Source organism: Zosterops lateralis (assembly GCF_965231275.1).
Source record: "Zosterops lateralis genome assembly, chromosome: 18".
NCBI lineage: Eukaryota > Metazoa > Chordata > Aves > Passeriformes > Zosteropidae > Zosterops > Zosterops lateralis.
Window position 1 is genome coordinate 9413874 of NC_139778.1, and position 16247 is coordinate 9430120.

Consider the following 16247-nt stretch of genomic DNA (forward strand, 5'->3'; position numbering starts at 1 on the left):
ATCTTTTCCAAGCTTTGATATTTTCTTCAGAAAGGTCATTTCCTTTAAGCCTTTGTCATTAAAGACTTGTTCTTTAAAGTGCACTATCAAAGCGTGCAGAAATTGCAAGTTACTGAAACTAAAATGCATGATCAATTTTAAGTCTGCCTACTAAAGCCCTCTTAAAATTAGATGTGCTCTGGTACTGGTGGCTTCTTTGATAAAGCCAAGGGAAGATATGCAGTTGGTCAATTCAAACCACAAAAAAAAAAAAGAGGGGAAAAAAAGATGATAATTAAATAAAACTTTTCCTCCCTAAATTGGAAAAAAATTGTGAAAAAGCATTGAAAGAGCTGAATGAGGGTCTGTCCTGCAAAAATGTGTCTTGTGTGAGAGGAAGAGGGAGTGTGCTGCATGTGGGAGCAGTTTGTAGCACTTCTGCTCAGTGATTGAGCAGCACTGTGGTATTATCTGGCATTTGTCATAATGTAAATAAGGCAAACCCCTGGATAAAATATCATTTATTTACCATTGGCTGCCACACTTGGTCTCTCCTTCACTGACAGAGAACCAGGGAACAAAAAGAGTGGAGACTCTGTCGTGCTTGGTGTTCCCTCTGTGCTGAGTTGGCAGAAGATGTTGGGTTTGGCCCACGAGGTTGTTTTCAGGAGGATGGTCAGTGGAAGATACAGAGTTGTGAGCAAGAGAGTGAGAAATGCCAAGCATGAACTGAAATGATTTTTTTTAATTTGTGCAACTCCCAGGAGCTTTCTCACGGATGTGAGCAAATCTCTCTGGATCTTTATTTTCCTTTTTTTTCATATTACAGCCATTTCCAAGTAAAGGTCCATGTGCCCATAGGAGTGCAAAGCTGTGAAATCACTGCATGGATGCTCAGAAACTTCTATTTAGTGATCTGAAGAGTAAAAGGGACTCAGAAGTGGCCTAGGGACACTGTTCTTAAAACTTCCCTGAATTAATTTTCTGCTTCAGTTCCAGTGGGTTTGGCTGAAAAAGATCATCTCTATTAGCAAAAGAACCACTGCCCAAATATTGCTGAAATCCTCTTTTACATTGTTCCTGAGTGTGATCAGAAATTCCTCCCCTGAACTTGGTGTTATTAATTACCTTCTCTTTTTAATTTGTGATTATTACTTCTTGCTGTCACTTTTTGCTTTTTTCACTCCCTCTTTGCACACCCCACCTGCAATACTGAAAAAAACAGTTATATATTATACATAGGTCAGCGTAGCTAAAAATATTTCCAGAGGTTGCAGTTATCAGTCACAATTTATTTACTGTTTTTTTTAACAGAAGTTTCTCTCGCTATGCTGATTCTTCTCATAATTGTTCCCAGGCTGGTGGAAACCAGTTCTGTGCAGGGGGCAAACTCAGAGCTGCCCTGGTTGGGCTTGAGAGGGAAAATCCAGAGGAGGAAACACCTCTGTGAGCGCCTGTGGTTCAAGCCTTGCTGGAATCACCCTGGGAGCAGCGCTGGGAGTCCCCGGAGGCCGCTGCAGGTGTTGTACCCCGAGGTCACAGCCTTTGCCCTTGCGTGTCACCGGTTTTGGGAGGCAGGCGCCTTCCCGGGCGTGTTCTGTGCCGGGCAGGAGGGGGGAAAGCCTTTCCTGCCCCCAGCGCGCATTTGGAGCCGTGTTTTCAAAACAGCCGCTCGGGTTTTGATGCTTTGCCTTGATTTGAATGCCCCAAGGGCTCTTCGATTGAGCGTCTTCACAACCTAAAGTTCTCCAAGACAGCCGAACACGCTCGGTAATTAACGATGTGCAATTACGGGTGGGTTTATTTGTTATCCTGACCTGTCATCTGGGCTGTGCTGGGGATTGGGGTGGGGGTGGGTCTGGATCCTCCTCCTGCCGGGATGGGACTTTGGGGGCTCAGAGGGGAGAGAAGGTGTGAACCCAAATCAAATTCACACTTTGCATCTGCAGTCACCTCTTGGTTTAACCTTTTCTTGCCCGTGGACGGGCGAAGACGTGGTTGATCCCTCTTTAAGCACTTGAATCTGGTATTTTGTAGAGCAGTGTCAGGGCACAGCAGCCCCAGGGAAAGCAGTGACAAGGCAGAGCATCCCAGGGGGACAGAGGGGTGATGTATTTGCAGCAGTGCAGCCTCTCGGTGCAGCCCTGGCCCGTGGAGCTGTGCCGTGTTTAACGCGGTTCTGCGAGCGCGGCGCCGCTGCCAAACCGTGTTTGCCTCCGTGTGTGGCTTGACAGAACATCGTGTCTAACCTCGGAGTAGATGGGATAAAACAAGGTTCTCTGTCAGGAGTACAAATTCATGTTTTCTGTCTGCTCCCGAGCTCTGTCTTCCGCTCCCAGCTGTGGCTGCTTCCATTGTGTGGAGAGGCGGGATGTTTTTGAGGGGACACAGCAGCCTAAAACCTTGATCTTTTTAATCTTAATTAGGTGTCCTTCCAATTTATGCACCTAAACCACTTAACTCCATTGAAAAATGCCTTCAGTCCCTGAAGAAAAGCCCTTGCAGTGATTTGCACACCAGCTTGGCCCACATCTGCTCACAACAACCCAGATGTTGCCCCAGCTAAAAGCAGCCTCCATTTAATCCCAAGTGTTACATACGTGTTCAAAACATCTTGCCGAGCCCTGCATGGGAGTTAATGTGTAGCAGGGCTCTCAGCTCAGCATCTCTGAAAGCTGTCCAAGGCAAAGCCATCCCCAGCACGTGGCATTCCCATCTGGAGAAGGAGAACAGGGACCAGCTCCATCCTGCACGGTCCATGTATGGAAAAGCTCGAGTGCTGATGGTGTCTAGCACAGCTCCCCAATATAATGGTGTAATAATTAACAACAGCATCTGAGTCTCACAGCTCCTCACAGCCTGTTCCCCCCAGGGCTGATGCTGGGTCCAAGAGCCCCATCTTGATTGTTGATCTCCTTGGGGTGGATTTGAGGCATGGAAGATTTGTTGCTCGTGCTTTGGCACATCTGTTTGAGGAATCAGATTGGCATTTCCGCTGGGTGCCAAGAGCTGAGAGCTGTGGAGGGGGCTGCTGCAGACCTCCCCACATGGACCAAGGCTGGAGGGGGGATTTGTTGGCATCTCTTTGTTGTTGGCTCAAAATCTTGCCCCACTCAGTGGTGTGGGAGAGAGCCTGTGATGGATAACAGCATCTCCCTGCTCCCAGTCTGATGGATGGGAACTGTTCATACGTTGTCCCTTCTCCTGGGAGTGGTGTGATTCCAGGGCTCTTCCAGGACAGCTCAGAGCACCCCCTGAGTGTCCTAACGAGCCCCCTAATGAGCTTTGTTCGGGGGCTGCAAGCACAGCTGCCGTGGGGACAGCTGGGAGACGCACGGAGCTCCTGGGCCCTCCATATGGATGCTCTTGACCTCTGAGGCCTCTGGAACTCCATGTGGCTGCTGAGGACACTGGAAAGGGTCAACCCCCTCTCCACACCCCCAACAAAAGGAGGGTTTGGCAGACACAGTCAGGACCAAGCAGTGAAAAGGTCCTAGAGGGAGGCTGGGGAAGCGCTGGTTTTCCGGGGATGTAGATTTGCAGCACAGCGGAATTCCCTTGTAAACACGAGTTGGAAAAGCAGCTCCCACATGCACAAACCTCGCTGGGTGCCCGGTAACTGGGGCCAGACGGGTCTAACGGGGCTGGGATCCAGCCACTGCCATGGAGAGGCTGCTGCAGCTCAGCCGGGGTGACTTTGAACCCCCTCCCCGTCCCCACAGCTTTGTTATCGGGGCTGTTGTGGGGCCGCCGGAGCCAATCCCCGCCAGCCCCGATTCAAAGTCCAGGTGCCAACCAACTTGAACTCTCCAGCATCCCCGCCGTGAAGCAATTATTCCCTCAGACACATTCATTGTTCTCATTACACCATAAATTGTGAATGAATTAAACATGCACTTACCACTATGCACCACAGCTGTCAAGGAAAATAACACACCAATATCGCGCGGGGCTGGATCCCGCTCCTCTCCCAGGAAGGTTTGCTGCTCACAGGGAAGGAGGCAGCAGCCAAGCTCGCTGGGGCTGGTATTTTCTTTATGGAGAGGCCAAATCTCTGTTCCCACTTACAGCAGCTCCAGGCAGGACTGTCTCCCTTGGATTTGATGTTTTAATTACAGTTTTTCTCCCTTTTTGGCCACATCAATATCGCTGGTGCACAGAGGGGAAGGCTGGTCCTGAGCTTCCAGACATCCCATATTTTACTTGGGGCACAAAATCCTGCCGTGGGTGTGAGAGGAGAAATCCAGCCTTGCTTTGGTTGGTGGGATAAAGCCACTGGAGCCCCAGTACCAGCAGCAGGACATGTCTGGCCCAGAGCCCCCAGCCTGGGCACAGGAGTGCTGGGCTCACTCCCCCGAGCATCCCAGTCCATACTGGGAATTTCACTGTACGTGACTGAGAGCTGGCAAGGGAAGCTGTAAAAGAAAGGTGGTTTAGAGGGAAGCTGTAAAAAGGTAATTCAGCTGCCTGGCTTGACTTTAAGGTGCTGGATGCAGACACACACACACACACACACACACTTTCCCAAGAAGCAGCATGGGCGTTTATTTATTTTCTAATCTCCGCTCCCTGTCCACGGAGTTTATAGAGCTGGAGCAATCTCCTGGCGTGTCCAGATAAATTCCCTGATTGTTCCTGCTCGAAAGAGAGGACCTGGAGCTGGCGGTTACCTTGGGGTACAATGTTGGGATACACCAGACAGGATTACAGAGGGGGCTTTTCTTCTGAGTGCGGGAGCTGGAAGTTTGTCTGCATTTCTCTCCTTGCACCGCATCTCCAAGGAGGTTTTCACTTTCTAAGAAGGATGTTACCCACTGAGCTATTCATAGCAGTTAAATGAGAAAAGGGGTTAATAAAATACACGCTAGAAAAAAGAAAATAAGATTAGAAGGACTGATGTTTTGGCTGTGAGGCCTTCAGTGGGCTGCAGAGAGACGGGGGAAAAAAAAAGGAACAAGATTATTATTTCTTTTCTCTGGCTCAAAGAACTTCATGGCCAGAATGGCACCACTAATCCAATTTTCTTTCTAACAAGTATTTTATCAACACCTCTTTCTTTTTTCTCCCCTCTATTCTCCTTCCTTCAGTCTCTACACTGACATCTGATTAGCTGCATTAAAATTAAAGTTTCAGCTCCAGGCTGGCTCTGCTCACAGAAGCATCCGTGGGGCTCTCAGGAGCTGGAAACCCCTGAGCCTGTGCCCATCTTCCCCCTGCTCACGTGTGCCTGTGCACACACAATCCCTGCACTTTCTGGGCACCTGGTTTTCCCTGGCTGACCACAGCAAAGTCTCTTTTCCAGGCGCTCAGCCCCGCTTGGCAGAGGATCAAATGCAGCTCCACTGAAAGCAAACAGCCGCCTTTCCGAGGGAGTAAACATTTCGCAACGTGTTACTTCAGCCTTATTTATTATGAACATATTTTCCCTTTTATCCGGGGATTTGCCAACTCTCCGGAGTCACAAAACCTCGTGGTGCCTCTCCTTCCTCCCCTGCCACTCCAGGGGGATCCAGGGGGCCTTCACCCAGCCCTGTTCCCCTCTGCCACAGGGGGATGGAGGAGTCTGGCATTGTCCCCTGCTCTTTCCCAGGGAGACCCGAGGTGGGAGATTCGGTGTGAGCAGCTGTGTTGGGTCGTGGATCAGAGTGAGGAGAAGTTCCCATTAGGACCAGTCTGCCCCAGTGTGTCCTGGAGGAGTTTTGGGGCAAGATGTTACAGGAATGGGTAAAACATGAGGAGAGGAGTTGCTCTCCTGTTGTCTTCCTTCTCTCCTAAACCTGCTGAGAGAGAAAAAGGGAATATCTGGTGTGAGGGATGGTGCTGAAGGAGGAGTGGCTGGGGGAGAAGATCAAGAGGAGACCCTGGAGAGGACCCTTAATCTTGGGCAGGGGAGAAAATGAATTAAAGCCTTAAAAGAACCTGATTCATCTTCATCAGCCCATGACTCCTGTCTGGCTGGGGGAAACTGCTGCTACATTGACCTCCCTTCCTGGAGGTGTGATGGGGCCAAGGCTGTGAGGAGTCCTGTGGCTCCAGGCACTGCTCCTCTGGGTAGGTGGGCTTTTGGTAGTGCTGTTCTTTCCTTCTCTCAAGGATTAAGAAAGCAGATCCCCTCTCTGCAAGGTTTGCCTGGGTCTGGGGAGGTTCTGAGGTGGGGTTTGTCCACCTGTGAGCACAGCAGCAGTTCTGGGGCTGCTGGCACCGTGGGGTGCAGCCTTTACCTGGGTCTCCCCTGGGAGATAAAAACCCCCCTGTGTGTGTCAGGAGCAGAGGTCACAGGAGAGTGTGCTTGGTTTCAGAGGGATTTGGATCATGTAGAGAAAAGAGATTTCTCTCTGCTGTGTTTGACTCTGTTCCTCCATATAATGAGCTGAAAAAAAAAAAAGGTTGAATAATAATCAGTGCAAGAGGGGGTGTCACTGCAGCCAGCCCTCCTATGGGATGAGGCCCAGCACTCCATGGGATGAGCCCTTGCTCCCCAGGGCTGGGGTTTCCAGCAGCTGAGGAGGCTCCCCAGGAGCTGGGCTGTGCCCTGACCCAGCCCAGGCAACCTGTCCAGCAGCAGCATTTTCACAGGAACAAGGAGAACTTTATTCCTTTGTTACCTCCTTGGATCACCTCCCTCTTCCCGGAGCATCCAGGTGCTGATAACTGGCCAAAGATCAGAGCAGCTGGAGCAGGAGCGAGTGGCTGAGCCCTGGCTTTGCTGCCACAATTTGGGATTACTGTTTAGCCAGGAATTAACTGGCACAGGGGCCCCTCCTGGTCCTCTGGGTTGGTGCAGGGAGGGCTCTGAGGTGGAGAAGCAATGACCCGCCGTGGCTCGGGGTGTGAGGAAGCATCTCGGGCTGTTCCCATTTGTTCTTAATCCTTCCTGGCTCTTCCCTTCACTGGAAAATGAGGCCGTGTTGGAACACGACCTTGGTTCAGCATATTAATTAGTGGGATGTTTAAGATAGGTCAGCAGTTAAGTGTAGGCAGGCACGGTCATGCTCAGCGTAACGTCAGGGGATGGGAGTGAATCCTGCAGCTCCAGTGGGGTTCACTCAGCCCTAGATGGGGGAATGACAATCAACTGCATCTTTTCAGCCAAATTTGAGTTTGGATGGGAGATCTAAATTTTCTACAAGCAAAGAGGGGTTTCTAATTCATGCTTTTTTCCTCCCCTCTATAGCAGAGGTGAAGTTCCAGGGCCAGTTTCAGCCAAACCCCAGAATGTGGGAATTCTGGAATGCAGCAGTGACCTGTAGTGGACGTGGTGGTGTGGCATGGATGGGTGACACTGCCATGGCCCAGCTACTGTGTGCTCCTCCACTCCCCCATGCTCTCCTTGTCCAAGATTCCATAGGAGATTCCATCTGGGTCTGTGACATGCACGGGGTGAAAACTACACCTCCTGTATTGTACTGAGTTTTAAAAAGAAGGTTATTTAGTTGCAATATTGCGTTAATCAGGATTTTCTTTGAGTTGACTCAGTTTTCTTTGGAAAACCTTTCCTGCCAGCACATTTCCCACTGATATGATGGACAAGACCAGCAGGACCCCACTGATCCAGCAAGTGACCCCCCAGCCTAGGCAGTGGCAGCACAAGCACCTTGGGGTGCACCAGCCACCAGCTGTGACTTTCCTCCCTCCATTTCTTCATCCCAGATGTGGTGTTTAATGTCCCTTCCTGGTGTCACCTCCCTCACCAGCCCTGCTCTGGACCCCCAGTGCCACGTGCCTGCTCCACAGCCGCCCCTCACGCCGTGCCTGTGCAGGCTTCGTTAGCATTTCTCAATCAACGCTTTCTCATTAGTGGCTGGGGCCACTGGGAGCTTTGAATGAAGGTGGAGGCAGGCCAGAAAAAGATCCTCTCCTGAAAAATTATAATGAAAGCAATAATGGCTGGGTCCTTGAGCAATGCCTGCCTATGACAATTGTTGTCTGGAGGCTACTTAATTACGAAACTCTGTTCTCAGCCTCGGGCTTCACGGTCTTGTGCCTTTACTCTCTCTTGAGCAATGGTTTATTGCCATTGTCCTCACCCTACTTCGTATCAAGTTCAGAGTATCTGAAAGTTATATGAAATATATGTTGGTTTTCTATTCCATTTGCACGAGTTTCTTGTATTGTGGGGTTTGTTTGGGGTTTTTTATCGGTATCTGAAAGCCTAAAGCTGGGATTATCTAAAGGATTATAGGAGAATTAGGCACCCAAAGCCAATTGATTTTTCGCTGTGAATTAGCCAAGTGCTTTTGGAGGGCTGGAGGTTTTGGTGTGTGCTCATGGTTTCAGGTCCACCTTGTAGCATCTCGGCAGAGAGCTCAGCACAGCTCGGGTGGCCCTGGAAAGGTGCTGAAGCAGGAGAAGTCAGTAAGAAAGTGCAGGTAGGAAGAGGGAGACATGGCCCTGAGACATTAAACCGCCTTTGAAAACCTCCTTCTGACTCCCCGAGGCTCTCTCGAAAACGCCACTCTAAGTTACCATCAATTTTGATAATTAAGCACCGATTTAATTTTAGAGTAACAATAATTGTCAACATTTTCCAACCCAAGCACCTTAAATTAGACACGCAGCTCCGAAGGGCTGGCGCGGGATCAAAGCGCGGCGGAGCGAGTTTTTTGGGAGATGCTGAGCACACACCGAGCTCAGGACTTCACAAACCCCGGCCATGTGGGCTTGGTCCCCTGCCAAACGAGGTGCACTCAACATGCGTTTCAACACCTCGCTTTAGGCACCTCGGATTAAAAAAAAAAAAAAAAAAAAAAAATTAAAGGAAAAGAATTGGCTGGGAGTGTTACTGTGATTTTCCCCGGACGGAGAAAGTGCAGCTTGGCTGTGGTTCTTTTGGGGGAGAGGGGTGGGTCACACCTCGGAGCCCGTGCAGGGTGTGACAAGGATGTCACCAGGACCAGGTGGATTCTCTGAGCCTCCAAGAAGGGACTCCAGCATCCCACGGTGGCTTTGTGGTGGGTGTTGGCAGCAGGGAGGGGTGGCCAAGGGACCCTTGGGTGACAGCAGGTGGCAGAGAATGGCAGGAAGGATCCCCTCTGGGGCACCCCACCTCTGATGGAATCCTTGCAGAGAAGGACTCGCCCGTGTCCTGCTGGGATCTCGGGGTGCCAACCTTGGGGACCCCTTTAGGGGTGGGGGACATTTCTGGGTCATTGTCCCCAGCGCAGGGCGCCCATCCCGTGTCCCCTCCGTGCAGGGCGAGGTGCCCTGGCCAACATCAAAGGGTGATTAAGCCAATTCTTTAATCGTATCTCTCCTCGCCTTTGATGAGGCTTCACCTCGCCGTGCTCCCCACGCCCAGCCCCACCCCGGCTCGGCGCTTTGCCTTTATTTTTAGCAATGATTTGGAAAGTGCTGGGGCTCCTCTCTTTTTTCCCCCTTTCATTCGCCCCGTTTTTTCGCCTCATTTTTCCTTTTCTTTTTTCCCTTTTCTTTCTCTTCGCGAGGCTCCTGTGTCCCCCCAGCCCCCCGAACCCCCAGCCAGCAGTTAAGGGCACATTCACACCTCTTCTCCTTGCCTTGTCTCCCCTTTATTCTTATGAAGCTCTCATTGATTATTGCCCTTAAATTCCTCAGTCCGGTCATAGATAAAAGGATAACCACTTCAAAGCAAAGTGTTAAGAGTTTAACCTCGAGCTAAAAGAGTGGACAACAAGGTAATTGAGGGTAATAACTGATCACAGACCTACTTTCAAAGGCACATGCAAGCCTCACTTTCAGATGGCTTTAATTTTATTAACATTTGTAGCAGCTCTAGATGCTTTTGAATCATTACAAACTTCAAAGCTTGAGGTAACACTCCAAATGGAGAACCTGACACCAGGTTTTTTGTTCAGGCCCACATCATATTGATAGTGTCTCTTGCAAGCATGTAACATCTCTTCTCAAACTATAAAAACCTAGATGAAGAAAATATTGCCAATAGAGAAGATCAAAGCCCGAACCTCCCTTTGAATGATCCCAAAGAAGTCAAAACAGAAAACAACAAGGGGGGAAAAATGCATCTATATTACTCCAAGTGTCTTTATCCATATTTAAACTTGTCTGCTGAGGGAGATGAGGATGGATCGTTCTCCCTGAGTTTTATCAAACTATTTGGCCGATTCTCTGTTTCTCTTTGGGCATTTGGGGCTGGCCTTTGGCTTTCTGTGGCATTTCAACCCAAGAATTTGGGAACAGCACACAGAGGAGCAGCCCTGACCCAGCTGGGAGGGCAGCCAGGTGAGGCAAACCTAAAAAATACGGTTACAAACTGAAAACACAGAAACTAAAATGAAAATTATAAAACCACCCGCAGTTGTCCCATCTCCAGCCCCTGCTAATCCCGGGAATAAAGGTCATCTGTGGATGTTGAGCTGGTTTACAGCCAAATGGGGTCAGTGGTCACCCCGGGCTGGGTTTGGTGCTGCAGCTCCTCGTGCCTGATCCCAGCGCAGCCATCCCAGGGGCCACACGGTGAATGAGCCCAGGAATTGATCCAGGGTATAAATAGCCATTTTCTTTGTCTATTTTTTGTGCGGGAAGGGTTATTTTTAGCTGGGTGAGTTCCCTGAGCTAATGCCTGAAGCATTCACAATGAAGGGGGTGGCCCAAGGAAACGGGCTGGCCCTGCTGCCAAAAAACACATCCCTGCTCCCCTCTGCAGAGGGGCTGCTGCCACTTCAGCTGGTGCCCAGGCTCTGTGCAGCTTCAGTGATGAGGGAGAACCTCCCCAGCCTCTATAAAGTCATCAAGAGAAGAAAAATTACTTGGATTTTTTTTTCCTTACTGGTGTGTAGCAGGTTTTATAGTGGTGTAATCCTTTCCTCCTGATTTGCATGGGTGTAATAGCAGTATTAGGCAGGTTATTATTTTAGTGCACTCCAGGACAAAGGGCTGGGTTTGACTCCAGAGTGTTTAACAGTGCCTCAGCTGTGACTGCAGCTGGTCCAGGGGTCCCAGAACCATGGAAGGGTTTGGACAGGAAGAGACCTTAAAGCTCATCTTGTCCCACCCCCTGTCATGGGCAGGGACATCTTCCACTCTCTCAGGGTGCTCCTGTCCAGCCTGGCCTTGGACACTGCCAGGGCTGGGGTGATCCTCCTGGGACAGCTCAAAACTCCTCCTGCTGCAGTCTGCAGCTGCAGAGCCATCCCAACTGGAGCATGGTGGGTTTATCCAGGCTGAAGACCAGGGCTTGCTGGCCAACCCCAGGTCCCTGACCAGGGTTTTGTCATCCCACTCGGAGCCACGAGTGCCAGATCCACATTCCCAGTGCTGGCTGGTGTCAGGTGTATCACAGGAGAGCCTCATTATCCCTGTTCACTTCAAGAGCAGATGTCAACGTGTCTGAGCTTGTGGAAACCACATCCTTTTAAATGTATTAAATAGCTCTGTCTTGAGCCTGCTCTGATACTACATTCTCCATGAACTGAAATCAGTTTAATATGAGCTGTTCTCTCTGTTCTGGGGTTGGGCATGTGCCTGTGTAATGAAAGGACAACGGTGTGTTGCTTAAATCTATGGAATTTATCTAATTTTATTGTCCAAAGTTATGGCTAGAAGAATAATCAGCTGTTTCAGCAGTTCTTTCATCGAGTCCATTATCAGACAGGGTGGATAACTGGAAGCCAGCACTGAAACATGTCACAGGTGCCCAAGGCAAGGCCTTGCAGACCTGGACCTGCACAAGGTGTGCTCAGAAATCCCTGCCCCTGTGGCCAGTTTGTTCCACTGGAGCTGCTGCCCCTCCTGTGCCATCCCCCAGGCCAGCAGGGAGTGCCCCATTTTCCTGGGACCTGATCATCATCCCCATGGCCTTCAGCGGGAGATACATCATGGCAGTGCTCTTAGTTAATTTAAGGAGCCAGGCACAGGATGGGGAATCATAATCCAAGTGTTATTTCCATGATTTCCAGAGTTTTATTTTCCATTTCCAAGCAAATCCCTTCACCCATGATTGAGATGAGGTAAGTGTTCTCCTTCCAGCTTGCAGGGGACTTGTGTGGAAGCTCTAATTTCCATTCCATGCACAGAGGTGAACAGACCCTAAATGTATCTCTGACCAACCCCTCAGAATCAGTGTTTCTTGGAGGTGTGAAACACCACAGCAGTGTGATTGTCCTGTGGCCAACCTGACTCTGAGTTACCCACAGCAGGATTCCAGCCTTTACTGCTTTCTAGGAGTTTTTTAGGGCTTCCCCCAGGTGGAAATGTTCCTATTACAAACTAAACTTATCTCAGGAAGCAGCAGCTGGGACTCAGGAGGTGACAGCAACCTCCTGCTCCCCTCAGTGCTTCCTGCCACCATCCCCTGGCAGGGGCTCCCACTGCATCACCATTAATGAGCTGATCTGCATGTTTGATTAAAGGGCTTTGATTAGATGTGTGTGGAGGGGATGTGCTGGCCTTTTCCAGGGGAATAACAGCAAGGTAGGAACTGCCTCAGTGCCAGAGGATCCTCCTGGGGATGGGGTTTGTTCCCTGGAAGGGCTCTTGGAGGAACAGGAATGCTAGGGAAATGATTATCCAGACACTTGTGAGTGCTACCAAAAAAAAAAAAAAAAAAAAAAAAAAAAAAAAAAAAAAAAGAGGGGGGGAATTCTCAGCTGTGATGTGAAAGAACCTGGATATGCTCTCAGATAACAGGAAATCTAAGTTAGATTTGTTTTCAAATATTAAAAAAAACCCCAAAGTTTTCTAATTTCAGGCCTGCCCTAAGAGGGAAAAGCCCAGAAGCTGGTTTGGGACTGGGGATGCAGAAATGGTCTGATAACAGTTCATGTTTCATGAAACTTCAGTTTCTCTTGAGTTTCAGCAGTGTGAGGTTCTCAGTCCCCCCAGTTTCTTATGGGGAGAAAAGATACTGGGTAATTTCCAGGCTTCTGTGAAAGGATTAGAAAGCAAAAGGAGAAAAGATTAAAATAGTGTTTTGATGGTGTCTCCCCCAGCATGAAGATTTCTAGCAAAAAGAAAAAAATTATTAATGAAATGTATGTCCAAAAAGCCTTTTTTGGGTCTGCTCAGGAGTGAGACTGACCTCACACTCACCAAGTTTCCCTTCCTTTTAATGAAAAGGGAAAACAAAGCTGCCACTATTAATTATTTAAGGATTGTGGTGAAGGTTCCCATAGTGGAAGAAAACACCTTTTCATACAATCAATAGGGGCATTGGTAGAGGAAGATACAATCTACTAAAAAGAAATGTAGATAAACTGGGAGAAGGAGGGAGCAGTAAAATGTGACTTTAGATGAAATGGCACCAATAATTTGGTGCTGCTTTGGACACAGGTGCTCAGGAGGGGTGACCTGAGGATGTGAGGATGAGGCTTTCTCCATGCAAAGCCTCCTCTCTCCAGCCTGCATTTCACACCTGGAATAGAGGCATCCTTAAGAAAATTAATGTTTCTTTTGTGGCCTCAGGACTGGTCCAGCTTTTGAGAAGCATCACCCAGTTCCTGACAGCGCCAGGGAGACTGGGATCTCACACCTTTCACTGTCCTTAATTCTGAGAATTGAATGGACAGGCAGAAACAAACCAAAGCAGGTAGAATTTTAGGGTACTCAACTTTGACAGCACACCTAAAAATAACCGTGCACAAAGGGCTTGGGTTTGGGTTTGTTGGGTTTTTTTTTTACCCCTGGAAGTGAAAAGTTTTATTTGACTTTATGATCTGAAAGTTTTCCACTCGTCAGAAAAGCCTGTTCTCTCTGTACCGTTGTCTCTCCTCCTGCTTTTTCCATTACCATCCTGCTCTAAGGGCTGTGTGGATCAGGATATTGGGGTCCAGGGTGGTTTTTTGGGATGCCCAATAGCAGGCAGGGTGGGAGTGGGCTCTGGCAGCCCAGCAAGCACCGAGCTGCAGGGGAAAGGGTTAAACTTCATGCTGCAGCTGCAAAGCCCAATTTCTTTATTTCCTGTTAATGACATTATTGCCTACATAAAACCATTGAAACATGTTTCTTTCATTTGTTTAATTTCAAATTCTGAGCACACTAGCTGGAAACTATGTTTAATAGTTAAACTCAAAACATTTGGATTTCCTTCCCTCGCTGAGATTTGCAGGGAGTGCACTTCATCCTTAGTTGGGTTTGCAAGGAGCCATTTTTACACAGCCATAGGAGCCAGCCAGAAAACAAACCAGATTAAATTGCAGCATCAAATCACATCAGTTCAGGCTGGTAACACATCATATATTTCCCTTCCCCTGCAGTCAGGCCAAGATACCATCAGCCCCGAGTTGTGTTCTCTCCTCCAGGAGCATCCAGAGCCAGGACACCCCTCTGTGCACGCAGGAGAAAGGCTTTCCTGAGCATGCCTGGAAAAAATGTTCCTGTTTCCATGAAAAAAAAATGGAATGGAATCTCCTTCAGGCCCTGCTGGCAGTGATGCTCCTGTCACCTCCCCACGCTCCTCCTGCTGCCCCTCTTGAGAAGGGCCATGTGGGAGCACAGGGTGAGAAGGAGGAGGGCACATGGAGGTGGATCTGAGCCACCTCAGATTGGAAGGGAAGTCCTTAAATCTGAGCCTGTTTGGCAGATAAAGCTCCAGGCTGTCACAGACACGGTGTCTGGTGATGGTTTTAGTAAAAGCTCTGGGAGGGGTTTGTCCCACTGTCTGGTTTGTCCCCTCAGGGTGATGGACACTCACAAGTTGTTGTGTAGAGCTGATTGCTGGCGTGGTGGAGTGTCTAAAAGTCACTCCCAGGATTAGAGCATGGAGAAACTGGGCTTTGAACCACTTCAGGTCCAGCTTCTCCTTGGCACCGTGTGCTAATGAAGCCCAGAATCACCACTGTTTAGCAGAAGCAGTGAGTAGAGGTAGAAAAAAGAAAAAATATGGTCCTGAACAGGACTTTAAGGAGTCATCACTGACATGAGGAGGAGAACCACACTCGTTGTTCTGCCATGGCATCACAGGTACATCCCCAGTAACCACAGCAGTGCTCCATTTCCCATCAAAAATTTGTATTTGACTAAAAAAAAATTCAGGAGGATTTAAATGTTACATTCAAGGGCCATGTGCAGGGACACCTTCCATTAGCCCAGGTTGCTCCCAGCCCTGTCCAACCTGGCCCTGCACACTTCCAGGGATGGGGAACCTTGCTGCCCTGCTGTCCTTGTTACTCCAACAGGAAGGCAGCAGAGAAAGCAATGCCTCATTTGTGCATGGTGAGGAAGGGGTGGTGGAAAAAAATAAAATCATGAGAAGTTGGTCAGAAATATCCTCATTTACCTCTTTTGCCCCCACCCTCTCTTCAATCACTGTTCTGTGCAGGTGATGGAAGGAGTTCAGAAATGTTAATAGATAGCAAAGTGCTCGTGTGTGTTTTATCAGCTCTCCTGGAACGGTTAATGCTGATACGGTGCCCCTTTCAAGTCTAAAAAATCTGGGCAAGCTTGTGCAGATAGCAGGGAGTGCACTGAACAAAACATCAAGGAAAAGAGTCTGTAGGGGGGAATGGAAATGGTAAAAGGATTATAGGAGAGAAAATGTATTGGACTTATCTGGCGATACTCGGTAACAAAAGTGTGTCAGTTTACGAAATGAACTTCAAATCCCACAAAACTAATTGTGTGTTTTCTTGTCTTATTTGTGAGCATCTCTGGCAGTGCTTTTTTTCCCCACTGGAGAAGCGTGTCTTTGTGTGGATAATACCCTGTGCCTGCAGTACATCAGGAGATTACACAGCCCATCGGGTTCATACCTCTTAAACTAATGATGTTAAACTAGTTTATTAAAAAAAAAAAAAAGAGAGAAAGAGAATAACTTCAAAGGTTCACATGTGGGTTGCAAACCTCTCTCATGTCTTCTGTATACAGGGCCTTCCTCTTATTTTGATCAAGACTGTTCCCAGCACTTCTGTTGAAATAATCTCAAGCCTTTGATCTTGTTGTCAACGTGACCACCAGTGTGAGTGTGGTGACAGAGGGTGACATCAGCCACACTCGTGGGGCTGGACCCGACCCTCTGTGGGTCCTCTCTGGGCTCTGCCTGTCACTGGGGAGTTTTCCTGCTGGGAAGGTGATTTTTAGACCCCGAGCCCCTGGCCTCCTCTGGCTTGGGGTCTAAATCACCAAATAGGGCTTTGCCCTCCTCCTGCTTGGCCAGGGATAGAGTGGGGAGCAGGAGGGGAGGGCTTGGAGGGGTCTTGTAAGGGTTTTGACCACCCAGTGGAGTCTGTGCATGGAGACGAGGGAGCTCAGCATGCTTGTGTCATGTTTCCTCCTTGTTTTCCATCAATGTCCTTGGGACCCACTGGAAGTGTCCATTGTCAGGTTGGGCAGGGCTT